We start from the raw sequence: 16,832 nt of genomic DNA, 5'->3' as shown, positions 1-16,832 counted from the left end.
AACATACAACTTGAGCCCTGGCTGGCATAGCTCAGTGGATTGAGCGTGGGCTGCGAACCAAAGCATCGCAGGTTCGATTCCCAGTCAGGGCACATGCCTGGGTTGCAGGCCATGGCCTCCAGCAACCGCACATTGATGTTTCTCTCTCTCTCTCTCTCTCTCTCCCCCTTCCCTCTCTAAAAATAAATAAATAAAATCTTTAAAAAAAAGAAGCAATTTTTTTTTTATTGGCCACAGAATATTTCATTTTATTCATGTACCATAATTTACCAAATCATTTCTCCATCTGGGGCTTTCAAGTTATTTTTTCATTTTTTCTTTTTTTTTTAAATTTATTTATTTATTTTTTTTTTTTATTAATCATTGTTCATATACAGTTTTCTCATTTTTACTCCCAATCCAGTTCCCCCCCTCCCACCCGCCCCCCCTTCCCTCCCATTACCACCCTCCCCTTAGTCTATGACCATGTGTCCTTTAAGTTTGTTCCTGTGAACCCTTCCCACTGTCCCCTTAAATTCCCTCTTCTCTCCCCTCTGGTCACCATCAGCCTGTCCTCTATTTCAGTGTCTTTGGCTATATTTTGCTTGTTTGTTTGTTTTGTTATTTAGGTTCCTGTTAAAGGGGAGATCATATGGTATTTGTCTTTTACCACCTGGCTTATTTTGCTTAGCATAATGTTTTCCAGTTCCATCCATGCTGTCACAAAGGGTAGGAGCTCCTTCTTTCTTTCTGCTGCATAGAATTCCATCGTGTAAATGTACCATAGTTTTTTGATCCATTCATTTACTGATGGGCATCTAGGTTGAAAAAAGAAGCAATTTTCTTAAAAAAAAAGAAAAACATACAACTTGGGACTCTGTAGTGATTATTTGTCTCTGGGGATCTTTCTTAGGTACCTCGGCGTTGTGACTGCGGCGGTCCCATCTGGTTGCAGAGCATCACTGGAGGCCCGGGCTCTGTGGGGGTTGGTGGTTCCTGCCGTGGAGGTGACTCCTGCCCTGGAGGTGACCCGCTCCGGGGGCAGGGGCGGTGGCACAGAGGTGAACAGAGAGCAGGACGGTGAGGAGAAACCCACACTCGGGCCAGGGCGGGAGGGCGGGATGGAGACGGCGACATCCCGGATCTTGTCTGAGAGGAAGGAGGGGAGGACTCTGTGCGTGTCATTCCTGGTGCCGGGGCTGGGCACAGTCTGAGCCCCTGCAGTGCGAGGACCATCAGAAGTTGTCCTGGTCTCCCTCGGGGTCTGGTCCAGAGCCCGACACGGGAGGTTTCCGGTATGTACGGAGTGAATGCACGCAAGAACAAGTGCTGAACGTGCAGAGTAGGTCCTGGATCTGCCCGCCAGCCTCGAGTGTTAGCCCCAGCCTGGTTCCCCTGGCCACACGCTCTCCCGAACCCCAGCCTGCTCAGTGGACCCGTTGTCCCCCTGGTTTTCTCTGCTGGGCTGCTGGACGACCTGCTTCTCTCTTTCTCTAGAAACCGCCGGCCGCCCTCCCTCCCCCCGTGCTGTACAAAGGGCTCTTCCGCCATGACCGTCGCCAGGCCCTGCCCTTCCTGCTGGCCTGTCTGGACCTTTGTCACAGCTCCCGCGTGGCTGCCGGTCTCCATCCTTCCTCTCCCGCCAACCCTGTCCTGGGCAGCTGTCAACGTTTTGGACAAAGACTGCTCAGTTCCCGCCTAGCCCGCCTCAAATGCCTCCTCCTCCTCCTCCTCCTCCTCCGTCCTCCACGCTCTGGCCCCTCTGCCTTGCTGAGCCCCTCAGCTGGCCCGGCCCAGCGGTCACCCAGCTCCCGCCTTCCTCCTTCATCTCAGCTTCCCTGGCGTCCTCCACCTGCACTGGGGCCGCACACCCTAGGCTCCCTTCACTGGCCAGGTGACCTTGGACTAGCTACTTACCCACGACCCTTCTTGGGTCTTGTGTGGCTGAGCTGAGTGGGCTGGTTGGAGGGAGAGGCCAGAGATGGAGGCGACGTGCCGTCACGGAGAACAGCCCAGCTGGAGTCGGGCAGGGCTGGGCTCGAACCCAGACTGTGCCCCTGACCGGTTGTATGAGCTTCTGGAACAGGTGACCCTGACGGCACCATGGGGCTGTGCCAGTGCTTGGCACAAGGCCAGGCACGCCTCCCCTGCCAGCTGGCCCCGCCCCCAAGTGGCGGGAAAGGGCGCTGCTCTTGGCTGTCCCCCATTTGTTTTTCAGCCGCCTCGGATGCCTTTTTCCCCAAGGGCCCAGCCCTTGGGACCATGGACCCTGGAGCGGCCTAGAATCACAGGCCAGCCTGGGGTTGCTGGCTGGGCCGAGCTTGGCGAGGTCAGGTGCTGCACGGCTGAGCTGGTGTCCCTGTCACGGACTCCCGGGGCCCTTGGGCAGCTGGAAGTCAGCCATGGCCTTTCACCCTGGGGCGGGGAGTGGAGCCGGCCTTCCACCCCGCTGGGAGGCTCCTGCGGGAGGGCTTGAGAACTTCATCCTCGGTCCAAAGATGCAACTGTGATGGATGGAGGTTTTCTGGCTAAACTCAGCTAAAAGGGGCCCCTCATTTTTAAGTGTCGGGCTGTGGAGGGCAGGGCGGGAGGATGGGGCATGGGGAAGAGGCCATGGCAGGCCGTGGGCGGGAAGGGGGAGGCTGGGGACTTACGGGCTTGGGAGCTCCCCCGGGCAGGCTCAGCCCGGAAGGCGGCGGTGCCAGGGTGAGTGTAGCTGTCCCTGCAGGGATCACTGGTGCCTCCCGTGCATGACCCAGCCTTCCCCGGGCCCCACCTAAGGGGGTTGTCATGACAGGCACCCAGAAGAAGAAGTGGCCTGTCACGGGCTGTGGAGATGCAGCCCCACCTCTGGGGCCGAGCAACTCTGGGGGGCTGGGGACGGTGACGCAATGTTCCTCCACCCTCGTCCGGGAACACCCAGATGAGGGGCCGCCTTGCCCCTCCCTCCACAATCGTGCGATATGAGAGCTGCGTGGGGCATTCAGAGCTCCCGGTAGAGTCCTCCCTCCCCTCCCAGACCATTTTCTAATGGGGAGAACGGGGCACAGGAAGGGGCAGTGGCCCGTCCCACGTTCCCCCCTACATGGCGCCGACCTGGCTGTGGACCCGAAGCAGCCGCCTGCCAGGGACCCTTTTCGCGTTATACCGCATGCTCTTCCTTCACGTCTCCCGCACCCCACCACATCCTCCCTGTTTTACGTTTTTCTTCTCCAGGCTCTTTCTGTCTCAGTCGTCCCCTCGGCAAAGGGACGAAGCCGAGACGACGGGGATTTTGAAAGAGTGTGTACATGACGCCCTGGCTGGCGTAGCTCAGTGGATTGAGTGCAGGCTGCGAACCAAAGTGTTGCAGGTTCGATTCCCAGTCGGGGCACATGCCTGGGTTGCAGGCCACAGCTCCCAGCAACCGCACATTGATGTTTCTCTCTCTCTCTCTTTCTCCCTCCCTTCCCTCTCTAAAAATAAATAAATGAAATCTTTAAAAAAAAAGAGTGTGTACATGAGAAACCACTGGGAGGGGCCGGGAGAGGTGGAGGGGAGATCCCGGGGGGCGGGAGCCCGCTCCTCTGTGAGGGCTGTGGGGTGACGGGGAGCAAGAGGAGGTGGGGAGGTGGGACACCCGCAGAAAGGGAGAGGGGCACGATGGGGCGGAAGGGTCCCTAAGGAAGGAGGCTGGAGACTCAAGATATTGGGTGGGGGGCTAAGGTACTCTGAAGTTTTTTGGAGTAATGTTGGATCTGAACAAATATAAAAGTGAGGATGGCGGTGGCGGCAGTGATGGTGTTGGTGGTGGCGGTAATGATGATGACGAAAGGGTGGCATGGTGATGCTGACAATGGTGACAATAATGATGATGGTACAATGATGATGATGATGATGGTGTCAATGGTGATGATGGTGATGATGATAATGGTGATAATGGAGATAACGGTGTTGATGGTGATGATGGTGATGCTGCTGGTGGTGATGACGGTGATAATGGCGTTGATGCTACGATGATGATGGTGTTAACGATGATGATATGAACTCCCTCGTGTGACCACGGGTAAGTCCTTCATTCTCACTGGGCCCCAGTTTCTCCAGTGACGAAATGAGGAGGTAGAACTCCAGCCTCCTTTCTCCGCTGAGGTTCTGTGGTCCCGGGAAAGGATCGGGAGGATTCAGGAAAACGTTGCAGGAAAAAGAGAGAAAGGCTGGAGGAGAGCAGACAAGTTGGGGCTGAACAAGCAGGAGCAGAGAGGACACCTCTGCATGGTCACGAGAGAGGGGGGCCACCTGTCCCGAGAGTCTCTGTCATGTGGGCCGGGAAGGCCAGCTCTGCACTTGTGGGGTGCAAGTGGGCTCCCAGCACAGCCCACTGAGCGTTGACAGCACCCCACGTCCCCCCAGCAGGTCCTCACCTGCTAATCACATCTACCAGACCTGCCCCTCCGGGAATCTGGCTCCGTGCAGTCACCGCCCCGCCCCCCAAAGGGTCTGGAGCAAATCATTAAAATATCAGGTTTCCGGCCTCTGGGGGATGAGTAGGTGCTAAAAAGAGGCCAAGCTGGATTTGTCAAAAACCAATCAGCTCTCACACACCAAATATCCCCTCTCGGTGCAAGCAAGCAAGCAACCAGCCTGGTGTTTAGGGGTGTGAGAGGCAGTGGGAGGGGTGGAGAGGGGGACTCTGGGAAAGCACTTAACTCCAGGGCACTAATTAGTTGCCCTCAGGGCCAGACGGAGCCGCGGGGAGCCGGGGAAAGGCCCAACTGTCCAGCAGGCTTAAGGCAAGGGCAATCACCTTGCGAAGCTTCCGCGAGCCCAGGTCTCCACCTGGGGAGGAAGTGGATGCAGTTCGGGCTCCGTCTTGCAGGCCTTCTGCAAGGGGCAAACGGGCCCGTAGCTGCGAGCTGCAACTCTGAGAGCTGCAACGCGCTGAGGAAATGCAATTTGTCTGCTCCCTCCTTGGGTCCGGCAGGGGTGTCCCACCTTCTGGCGTCTCTGGGCCACACCGGAAGGAGAAGAGTCGTTTTGGGCCACACATTAAATACACTGCGACACGTAATCACACACAAAAAAAACTTATCAAGTTTTAAGTAAATTTATGGTTTTGTGTCGGGATGCATTCACAGCCATCCTGAGCTGTGTGTACGTGGCCCGTGGGTCACAGGCCGGACAGCCCTGGTGGAGAGCCCGGGAGCCACCGCTGCTGAATGCCAGTCCCAGGGAGGGAGGCCGCGGGGGCCCGCCTTCTGCCCTCGGCCACCGAGTTCTTCTTTCTCCAGTTCTTCCTCGGCCTGTGACCGCAGCCGGGTCGTCTCTCCTGGCTTGTCCTCTGTCCGACTCTGGACGTGGGGGCTCGTCAGGCTCTGCCGTGGGTTCAGCTCTGTCCTCCTCCCCCTTCCTCCTCGGTCTCTGTCTTCGACTCCCGCGGCCGCCATTGCTCTGGGTGCCAATGGCCCCCGAGGCCTCGGCCTCTCGTGCAGAATAACCTTTCCACTTCCAGACCCCTGTCTCCGTCCGCCTCCGGGACTCTCCCTCTGGGGGGCCCCCAACCTCAGCTCACTGAGGAGGCAGCAGCCTCCCAGCCCCTCCGAAGCCACTCCTCCTATGCGCGGGGGAGGACACCCGCATCCGCCCCATTGCCCGCCTCGGACCCCTGGGACTCACACTGTGACCTTCGTCCTCCTCTGCTCGTCCACCAGCCAGGGACGCCCGGGTCCTGCCCATCCCTCTGTCGGAGCTCTTGGTTTCAGCCGTCTTTCCCAGCCTCCCCACTGTCCTCCCGTCCCCGGCGCTGTCTTTTCTGACCCCCTCCTGCAGTCACCGCCATGGTCTTTCTGAATTGCAAGCCTGATTCCACCCCCTGCCGGGGCCCTCTGGTCCTCAGAAGCTCCTTTCCCACGTAGGAACCTGAGGGGGCCTCTCTGGACCTGTTCTCTATGGGGTCTTGCTGCCAAAGGGCCACCCGCCTGTGGTTTTTAACCTACTTACCAGCACGGACTAAGCAAGTCACTTAACACCCTCAGTCTCAGTTTCCTCATCTGTGAAATGGGGACGATACGTGCCCAATGCACGGGCCGTGGTGAGGGTCCATGTTCCCGCACCGGGTCACGGATACTCTGTGTGTGTGTGCGTGCGTGCATGGAGCCCTGTACCAGCGAGTACGCAGAAGTGCGGGGTAGACGTGAGGTTCTTTCTTAAAGTATCAGTTCCACTCAATTCTTGAGGCCCAACATTTGTTTAGTTAGGTATTTAGTTCTCCAATATATTTTTATATTAAAACATGGGCATATTGATTAAACAAACAAGCAAGCAAAATACAACCAAAGGCTCTGAAATTAAGAGCAAACTGACAGTAACCGGGGGGAGAGGGGAGGGGTCATGGGAGGACAGGGCGGCTTCGTCAAGGAACAGGTGTGAAGGACACATGGACAAAGCCACGGGGGGAGGTAGGACCGAGGGTGGGAGGCAGGGATGGCTGGGGTGGGGGGAGGGCGTGGAGGGGGGGAATGGAGACAAGTGTGCTTGAAAAAAAAAGAATTAGCAAAATAAAAAGATGTATTAAAAAAAACCCATGGGGCCCTGGCTGGCGTAGCTCAGTGGATTGAGCACGGGCTGCGAACCAAAGCATCGCAGGTTCGATTCCCAGCCAGGGTACATTCCTGGGTTGCAGGCCATGACCCCCAGCAACCGCACATTGATGTTTCTCTCTCTCTCTCTCTCTATCTCCCTCCCTTCCCTCTCTAAAAATTAAAAAAAAAACCTTAAAAAATAGTTAAAACACAAAAAAAAACCACGGACACATTATGGAACTGGATGCTTTAGAAGACACTGTTGGCGGCCCACCCGTGTCTCCTCGCCCTTCTTCACAGGCGGGGCCAGGAGACGGACCCCGCGGGCAGCAGCCCGCAACCAGCGGGCAGCCGGCACTGGGGTGTCCGTGCCGCCATGCCTGTGGAGGGTGGGGGCGCGGCGTGGGTGCACAGCTGGGGGTGTGCGGGCTGCGTGGGCTCCAGCAGCATCGGGGGCGGTTCCCTTCCTGCCCCAGCCCCCGCTGGTGGTCCTAGGGTCCTGCAGCTCGCACGCTGATCTCGGGAGTCGGAGACCGCCTCTGGGAGGGTGAGGCTGCGACAGGACTCTGTCTCCTGTCCGCAGCCGGCAGGGGAAACAGCCGTGACGACAGCACAACAGCTGCCGATCGGCGCGCTGACGGAGCTCCCGCATGCACTGTCTTCACTTCATCTCGTTGCCCCAGCGGGAGGCTCGGAGGCTCCGTGTCCCCAGGCCACACGGCCGGCGAGTGGCCACTGGGATTCCAGCTCCTGAAGAGTCTTGAGTGGCCTCTAACCTCCAGGCAAACAGCCATTCTGATCAGTGCCCTGTGGTGGAAACTTCCAGAAGCATGACTTGGAGAGAGCAAGGGGGACCGTCATCCGGGCGGTGCTGAGGAGGCCGGGGAACCCAGAAGCTCTCTGGGTTGGCAGGCGTTCCTCACGGGCCGCCGCTCAGCGACACCCTACTTGTGAACAGCCCTCCAGCTGTCCCGCCGGACCCCGACTCGGGCTCGGGGCACCTCCCTGGCCCTCAGCGGCCCGGGTGGGGGCTCTCGGCCCCCGGAAGGCAGTGCCGGCTCCATGCCGTCAGCTGAGATTTTTCATGGGAAGTTCAAAATCCCGATTTCTTGACGAGACTTCCCATTTTAAGATATTGGCCACTGTTTAGAGACATTTCAAATCCTCCCTCCGGTAGCCCAATTATCCCCCTCTGGGGGCTGAGTTTTGCCCACAGCTGCCAGCTAGCGACCCTGGCTGTGCTGGGACACCAGCCAGAAGCCGCAAGGGTTGTGACTTCTACTCTCCTGTTCCCTCGAGAAACCCAGATCCCCGACTTCCATCATGGCGAACGGGGGACCCCTTCCTGGGCCCAGCTGGGGGGCTGGCGGGGCTGAGCTGAACCTCCCTGTGCAACCGGGGGACCCCGAGGTGGGCAGGGGAGGGAGGCCACCAGTTCCCAGCCCTCCAGGAAGGGTCTTAACAGAGAGGAGAACCCGCTTTCTCCCGTGCCTCCTGGGCTCTGTCCCTGCAGCTGGCATGGCCGGGTTGGACCACGCTGCAGCGGGGTGTGGGGGGGTGTGCTGGTGTGAGCGCCTGGCGGGACCCCCCTCGCTGGCCTGTGTGGGTGGCTCTGCCCATTGGTTAGCCTTCAGAGCCCGGGGCGGTGGAGTTTGCTGACAATCGCTGCAGCCCTGGGTGAGCGGTGAGCCCCCCGACTTCAGAGGGCTGCGGTGTTTATTTCAAACCTCACAAACAGTTTACAGCCAACGGAGCAGAGTTTCCAGGCCGGGACCTCACTGCCGGGCGGCCCGAGAGGCTGGGGAAAGGGCAGGCGTCTAGCTGGTCCTCGCAGGCCAGGGGCCCCCGGGGTGGGGTGGGCGGCCCTGGGAGGGTCCTGGCTGCAGCCCGGTTCACCTACCGTCTCGGTTCCCTCATCGCTGTGGGCTGAGTTGCGTCTCCTCCAAAGACAGGTGGAAGTCCTGCCCCTGATGCCCGTGGATGCGACCTCACTGGAAACAGGACCCTGCAGACCTGGTCAAGTTCAGGCGGAGAAGGGCCCTCATCAAATATGCCAGGGGCTCCGATGAGAAGGCCGTGTGAAAGTGGGGACAGGGAGTGGGGTGACGCGGCTGGTGGCCGCGGATGGCCGGGAGCCACCGAAGCTGGGAGAAGCCAGGAAGGATCCTTCCCAGGAGACTTCAGAGGGAGAGGGCCCTGCTGACACCCCAACCTCACACTGCCAGGCTGCAGAACGGGGGGAGGGTGGGTCTCTGTGTGTTTAGACACCCAGCGTGCGGTTCCTCGCTCCGGCCACCCCGGGAAACCGACGCAGCCCCCACCTGCAGGCCCCGGCCAGGGCTCCTTCGCCGTGCACGCCCACCCAGGGCTCTCCCGGCCCAGACCCCCACACACCCTGCCTTGGGCGTGTACCCCTGGACGCTCCCTGGGCCCCTGCAGCTCGGCTTTGCTGCAGCAGGGACGGCTCGCGCCCTTAGGGTGGCCTGGCGGGTCTGGAGGTCCTGGGTGCTCCCAGACCACGGGGCCCGGAGCAGGTGAGCAGGAAGGCGCAGGCACCACTGGGGAGCAGAGAGGGTGCGGTCCTGAGCATGTGACTGATGACGGAATCGGACACCTGGGGGCACTGAGGATGGGACCTGGGACTGGGAGACGGAAGCAAAGCTCTGGCCCTCGGGGAAGGACCCAGCTGCCCTGTGGCTGCGGGGCTCTGTGGCCTCTCGGGTGACCTGGTGGAGTGACCGAGTCTGAGGTTCTGTGGCTGTGCTGTGTGTGGGGGGCGGGGCGGGGGGGCACGCCGGGCGCTGACGAGCGCCACGTCCGTCTGTTTGATCGGAGCCCACCCCCGGGTGCCCGCACACTCACTTCTGTTTGTTTTCCCGAGAAGCTGGACAAGCCCGTGAGACTGAGCAGCCCCACGCCAGACGTGCGTTTTCGCTGTAAAAATATTTTTGCGGGTCAGAAAATTGCACCAAAATGTTTTCACAGGCAAAAGGCTGCTGGGAAGGGGGCTGGCCCGCCGAGGGGTCAGGGGCCGCGTGTGTGCGCCCGGACATATGTTTCGGGGACAAGTGGGACGCACGCATGCGGTGTGTGTCGGCAGCTCACTGGCAGTTCCTGAGTGATGCGTTCTCACGCTGGCCCCTGCTCTGCGGTCGGTGTGATGGCCGTCCGTCCCGCTTTGCAGGTGGAGGAGCGGAGGCCCAGAGAGGCAGAGCGACTTCCCCGAGGCTGCGAGGCCTGCGGGGGAGCAGAGCAGGGTAGGAGGCAGGGCTGCCGGACTTTGGAGCTCGTGTGCACAGGAGTATCAGAGCCAGCAGGGCCTTCTCCCATCTGCTCCTGGCGCAGGCACAGACGAGGCAAGCAGTGGGGTGGTGCTGGGCTGTGACACCCGGTGTCCTGGCCTCCCTCGCTCCCGGCCTCCCTGGCTGAGCTTGTCGCCTCGCTCGGTGGGGTTGGAGGTGTCGTGTGAGAGCGGCCCGCGCAGCTCTGGGGCACGGCGGAAGCTCTCGGTGGGCATCCTTACACACAGCGGCACCACGGCACACGTCACAGACGCGCCCCTCGGAGCTGGGGTTTCAGGACTCATGAGGAAGTCACACAACATGACCGTCACTTGGTTTACACTCAGCCATATGTGCCCAATAAAAAAGATGGGTGGAAAAGCCAATTTAAATAATGCAGGCGACTCCTCCTCCTCCCCTCCCCAGCCCACAGACAGTTCCTAGGGCAAAGCTGGGGGCAGTGGGACCAGGAGCTCCCAGGTACACTTCTTCCTCCGCCATGGCTCCACCCCCTCCGGCTCGGTGGGCTGGGGTCTGGGTGGGGAAGCGGATCCGTGGGGGTGCAGGGAGAGGCAGGACAGGGTGGCCTACCCAGGAGGTGGCTCTGACCCCAGGCCGGGCAGCAGGGCACCCTGAGGCGCTGGGAGGAGCTGGAAACGCAGGTGTGCCTGTGTGGGCTCTTGCCCCCTGTGCGGTGTCGTCTCATACCTGGGGAAGACGGAGGCCCTGTGTGTGTTCGTCTGTCATCCTGCTCCCCAGGGACAGGGCCATGGCGAGCCCTGTCTGTGAACCTGGGCAGTGATGGATGGCACCGAGTCAGGGTCCTCCTGCCCTTGAGCGAGGGGGCTCCCAGCTCCAGCTCTGCAGGGAAGCATTTCCGGGGTCACTGACCACACCCGGAGCTGGGGCTTCTAGCAACGATGGGGGCAGAGCAGAGCGTGGTGACCCAAGGGGCGTGTCCCAGGGGCTGCTCACAGCTGGGACGATGATGTCCTTTGACGGAAGCTTGTACAGGGGTCAGTCATGCCCCCCGCACACTCGTGGGGGCCCAGTAACGGGGTGGAAGGGAAGTCCCTTGGCGGTTGGCCCCTTTCCTGTGCCAGGCACCCGTCCGCCCCTCAGCCGCATAACCCCTGCGAGTAAGATCGCGGTGCCAAACAGAAGACGTCACACGTCCCCACTGTCGTCTCTGTACACCCAGAATGCACTGCAGGGCGGGCACGGCGGGGGTTGGGGGGCGGTCTGTGTAAACAATGTTTGAAAGGAACTGTATAATATTTAGACCCATTTAGTCCAGGATGATGGCCCGCTAAGAGGGCTGCTGGTGACTGGCTCTCATGTTAGCCTGGAGACAAAAGATTTTATACACCAAACGCTCTCCTCTGCCAATCAGGAGAGCTGCCCAATCCCGGAGTGTGTTGGGGTGTGTATATATGTGTGTATGTGTTGGGCGCACTGTGTGTGTGCACACGTGTGTGGTGGGGGGGATGGAGATCAGCTCCAGAGGGGGCTGTGCTGGTGGCCGTGTGGACGGACGCCAAGGAGGGGTCCGAAGGGCCCGCCGCCTCCCCCAGCAGCCAGGGCATCCAGAAGCGAGTGGAGAGGCTGCGAAGCCACGGACCCGCCCCCAGAGAGGAGGGCAGGGGGCTGAGCTAAAGGCTCAGCAAAGGTCAGGCGTGTGATAGATGCAGACAGGACTGGCAGGCGGGGGACAGGGGGGTGGAGGGTGGGGAGCAGGCCCTCGTCTCCACAGACAATGGGGCCACGTTGACGCTGCTGCCACGGCGAAGCGGCAGTTCCTGGACATCCCTGCCTGCAGGTCCCTCTGCTCAGCCCTACGGACGCTGTCCCATTCGATGTGCACCCCAGCATGAAGGCGCAGGGCTATTACTGCCATCCTCAGTGGATGGCATGACACCAGACACACGAGGTGACTCGTCCTGCATCCCACAGCAGGGAGGAGGGAGGGCTGCAGGCACACCCGAGCTTGGGCCCCTGTGTTGGGGGAGGACCTGCATCGCTGCTTGCTGCACGGACGTTCTCACCTTCTGTGATGGTTAATTTGCGTGCCAACTTGACTCTTGACTGGGCCACGGTGTCCAGATATGTGGCCAAACGTTATTCTAGATGTTTCCACAGAGGGTGTTTTTGGATGAGACTGGCATTTAAATTGGCGGACTTTGAGTAAAGCAGATTGCGCTCCCTCGTGCGGGTGGGCCTCACCAAATCAGTCGAAGGCCAGAATAGAACAAAAAACTGACCTCCCTCGGCAAGAGGGAGTCGTGCAGTAGACAGGGGCTGAACCCGAGTGCTGGCTTTCTCCCTGGTTCTCCAGCGTGCCGGGCCACCCTGCCGGTTCCGGACTTGCCAATCTCCATAACCGTGCAAGCTCATTTCTTAAAATCTACCCGTCCGTCCCATTGGCTCTGGTCTTCTGGAGACCCCTGACTAATACACCTGCCCGAGAGTGTGGATGGCAATAGGAGGGAGAACCCAAGACCGGGCAGCCTGAAACTGACCTGAATGGAAGCTTCTGGCACCCGGAGCGGCCCAGGAAGGCTGGCGAAGCCCAGGCACCATGAGGAGCACAGTGCGTTCCCGAGCAGGCAGACGCAGAGCCGGAAAACACGTGGAGTCGAGACAGGGCGCCTCAGGCTGAGCCCACCTCTGCCACGTCCATGATCTGTGACTGTGGCCGAGCCACAGTCCCGCTCCACGCCGCTGTTTCCCTCTGTCCAGGTGTCCCTGTGGGGTCCTTCCTGTCTGCAGTATTCAACGACCTCCGCAGGAACAGAGCAGAAGGGAGAACCCCGTGGAGGCCCGCGTCTTCCTGCCGGCACCCTCATGCAGGCAGGCACCTGCTAGGGGCCGCTGCTCCCCGCCCCTGGTGGGGACACGTGGAGGCAGAGCTGGCGGGAGAGCGGGCTGGGCGCTGCTTCCGCACCTGCTGGCCGCCTGGCCCCGGGCAGACCGGCCTGGACCCTGCATGCACGAGCCCTCTCTCCGGAATGGGGCGGTGACGTCACCTAGCTGGCTGGTTCTGCGGGTGAAGGAGGTGATAACGCAGAGCTGGCACCTGATACGTGCTTTAGAGAAGCACAGCGGCCACTGCCGCCGAGCTCCTGGAGCGGGCAGGAGGCCGGGAGGCGCCTGGCTGAGCCCTGCTCTGACGGGCCCACATGCCCCGCCTCCCCACGGCCCCTGTGGGGGCTGCTCTTGGAAACGTGGAGGGGACAGAGCTTTGTTCCGAGGCCTCTCTCCCGGACGTGCAGACAGCTCCGTCCTCCCCGTGTCTTCCCCTGGTCCCTCCCCTGGCGTGTGTGTATTCCCTCCTTATAAAACACCTGGCAGATTGCAGTAGGGCCCACCCAAAAGTGTCCGTTTTACATCGATCTCCCTTGAAAGGCCCTGTCTTCAGACGTAGTCACATGCCGAGGCAGTAGGGGTTAGAACGTCAACGTGGGAATTTCGGGGACACACAATTCTGCCCATACCACCTCAAAGGGACAGGTCTTGCTTGTCCTCTCCCAGCTCATCGGGAGACCGAGTCACCGAGAGGCAAATGACTCACCCCAAAGCCCATCACCAGCATGGGGCCGGGCCACGTCCCGTTTCCCGGGAGCCAAAGCTCTCCTTGCCACCAGCCCAGGCTGCCTGGAAAGCGGAACGCGCCACCTCCCCGCTGCTGGGTCCCGTCCCCGCAGGAGCACCTCATCAGCGAGACCGGGGCCTGGCGAGCCGCGACCTCACACTGCATCCCGCCGTCCGCACCCCCCCCCCCCCAACGGTGGCCTCGGTGTAATCGGACACCCGAGTCAGATGCTGCGGAATTAACAATCCTCCACATGGTATAAACAAAGTCTAAATCAAATGCTCAAGAAAGGGTATTGCCTTTTAAATAGGCCCTGACAGCTGTGGAAAATATTATGCCCACATAGGATCCTTACAGACGACGGACATTAATCCATGCAGCACCCCCGAGCGGGTCCTCGGGATCGCGTGTGAGATTTTATTTTATTATGGATTGGATGCACGGAAGTAAGACCATAATCGTATTGTGCGCTGACCCCTGTTTTTACAGCTCCATGGAAACGGCAGTCGCCGTATTTACAGAGGGAGGAACGAAAACACGCCGGCTGGCTGTGTTGTGGGAACCCGAGAGCCGCCGGGGCAGGGCCTGGCTCTTGTTGGTCGGAGGCCCCGGCTGCTGGAGCCCATGACCTTGACCAGCCGGGGCTCGGAGCCGCGGGGACGCGAGCTCCCGGCTCCTGGGTGTCGGTGTGACCCCGGCCGGGGGTGGGGCACGCTCGGTGGGCACGGTGGACTCTGGCCCGAGGGGGGTTGTTTCTGTCTCTCTGTGGGGGCTGCGCAGCGAGGGTTCCAGCTTCGGAGCTGGGCGGGCCCGGGGCTGGCCCTGGCGCTGTGCCGATGGAGTCTGTGATCTTGACCTTCAACCCTCGGAGCCCCGGTTTTCGTGTCTGAAACGTGGGGGTGGCAACACCCATTTCGTAGGTTCCTGTGAGGTGCGAAAGAGACTGTGAACAGACGGCGCCGGGCGTCGGGAACGTTCCCCGCTTCTGGGTTTGTTCCCCGGGCGGGCATGTCCGCGAGGCAGCCGATGGATGTTTCTCGCTCCATCGATGTTTCTCTCCCTCTTCCCTCTCTAAAATCAATAAAACATAGCCTCAGGTGAGGAATAAAAAAAAATTTCTTGCCTTTGTTCCTTCCCTTTCCTTCAATCCCATTATCTTCTTTTTTTTAAGAAATTTCTTTTTTTTTTAAGATTTTATTTATTTATTTCTAGAGAGGGAAGGGAGGGAGAAAGAGAGAGAGAGAGAGAAACATCAATGTGCGGTTGCTGGGGGCTGTGGCCTGCAACCCAGGCATGTGCCCTGACTGGGAATCGAACCTGCGATACTTTTGGTTCGCAGCCCGAGCTCAATCCACTGAGCTATGCCAGCCAGGGCCCATTATCTTCTTGTTACTGTGGACCTGATGATAGTCCTCGGAGAGTGGCCCTGCCGAGGCAGCCACGGGCGACTTCGTGGAGCCCACTCGGGCTGCCAGGAGTCTCTTGCTGCTTGTTGGCGTGGAAAGCCGGCTGGGGGGACCGGTGCGGGGAGAAAGCAAGGCAGAGGGCAGCGGTGGGCTGTCCGGTGCAGGGAGTCGACAGTTAAGGAAGAGTGGCTAAGCAAGCTTTAACGGAGAAGTTAACGTCTGAGGAAACACCCGAAACCGTTTCCCGAGGAGAACTACATGCAGGCACTTGGGACAAGAGGACCCCAGGCGGGGGGTGGGGGGAGGAACAGGGACGAAGGCTGGGAGGCAGGAGCAGGTAAGGGGGTTGAAACGGGAGCAAGGGGACAGTGACAGGGATGGGGCAGGGGCAGGCAGGGCCAGGTGTCTGGACGGGCATGTGGCCTGGTCACACGGGTGGAGCCGCGGCCCCCCTGCCGGCTGCAGCACAGGGCCGGGCACCAGGGGCCGGTGGCGCCCCATGGGCAGGCCGCTGGGGATCTGGGGTGTGCTGGACTGAATGTTTGCATCCCCCCCATCCATATGCTGACGCTCTGACCCCCAGGGTGAGAGTACTGGGGGGCAGGGCCTTTGGGAGTCACTGGGTTTAGATGAGGCCATGAGGGTGGGCAGAGCCCCCGTGATGGGGTCCGTGGCCTCTTAGGAAGAGGAAGAGGCACCGGAGTTCTCTCTGCTCACACGCGGAGAAGGGGTCACGTGAGCGCACAGTTAGAAGGCGGCCACCTCCAAGCCAGCCCTCCCACTGGCGTCCTCTGCCCCCACCCAAGCGTGGCTTTGGGAGAGGAGGGGAATCAGCATTCTCTTTAAAGGGACAATGGCCTGGGACCCAGCGGCAGGCTCGGCCCAGTGCTGGGGGTCCCGGTGATGGACGCCGCAGCGCCGTGCAGGGGCCGCCGAGTGAGGCCCACCCTGGGGAGGGACCCTGCTCGGACCTGGGGCGCAGAAGGCAGGGACCCGAGGGGGAGCGGGGTCGCCGGACGGGGCAGGTGTGCGGGTTCCTCTGTCAGGCGAGGGTCTTGACTCCTTCCTCCTCCTGGCTCTCGGTGCCCATGAGTCTAGGGCAGTGCCTGGCTACCAGGGGTGGCCTTACCCCTCAGGGGGCTGCCATCAGGGTCTGGAGCCATCTGGGGGGCACTGTTCTGGCACCTCGTGGGCGGAGGCCAAGGATGCCACTGAACGTCCTACAACGCCCCCAACGGCCCCCGGCAAGGAGCGGTCTGCCTCCGAGTGTCCGCTGCGCTGTGATCGCGAAGCCCGGGTGCAGGTCAGTGGCTGACGAGGACCTCAGAGGTCAAGGCACGTTGAGGGTCAGGAAACTGAGGCCTGGGGAGGGGGAGGGGCTTACTGAGAGCCTCGCGGTCAATCAGGGTCTCCACGTCCGGTGCTCATTCTCCGGCACCAGACCAGTCCCATTCCCGGGGCGCCTCGGAGAGCCCCCGTCTCTGCCCACCCTTCGCACGGGCAGACGGTGGGGCTCAGGGCTAGCCAAGGGTTAAGGTCACGCCGTGCCCGCAGCCCTGTGCTCGTGGAGACACAGTCCCCGCTTGCTGGGTGGCCGCGAGTCGGGAACGCACTTTCCGTTCGCTCTCCCCCTCTCCAGAAATTGGACTGAGCTCAAACCAGACTCGCCATCTCCTCCCTGAGCCACAGACCCAGGCAGGCCTCCTGGCTCATCCGTCTCACGGCCCAACCCAGCACCACTGGCTCCGTTTCCACCCTTAACGAGAACCAGGGGCTTCTCTGCTGGCGGCCCGTGGCACAGGGGCACCTAAAAGGCTCCATGTCTTTGGGACAAAACAAGGAACAAGGAAAGGTCCCTCACCTCTCGGTTGTGGGAGGTGGGTCCACAAAGAAGCTTCCAGCGTGGGCTTTGCGTGCGGCCTTGTCCCCGAACGCCTCTTTTGAGACCCAGAGGCAGGGCGCCAGGCCTCGGGCGGGAGCCGCGACTGATCAGAAGACCCCTTTCTCCAGTTACGCC

This window comes from Phyllostomus hastatus, unplaced genomic scaffold (assembly GCF_019186645.2).
Source record: "Phyllostomus hastatus isolate PE091 unplaced genomic scaffold, TTU_PhHast_1.1 phas_scaffold_501, whole genome shotgun sequence".
Taxonomy (NCBI): Eukaryota; Metazoa; Chordata; class Mammalia; order Chiroptera; family Phyllostomidae; genus Phyllostomus; species Phyllostomus hastatus.
Note: the sequence above shows the minus strand (reverse complement) of the source record.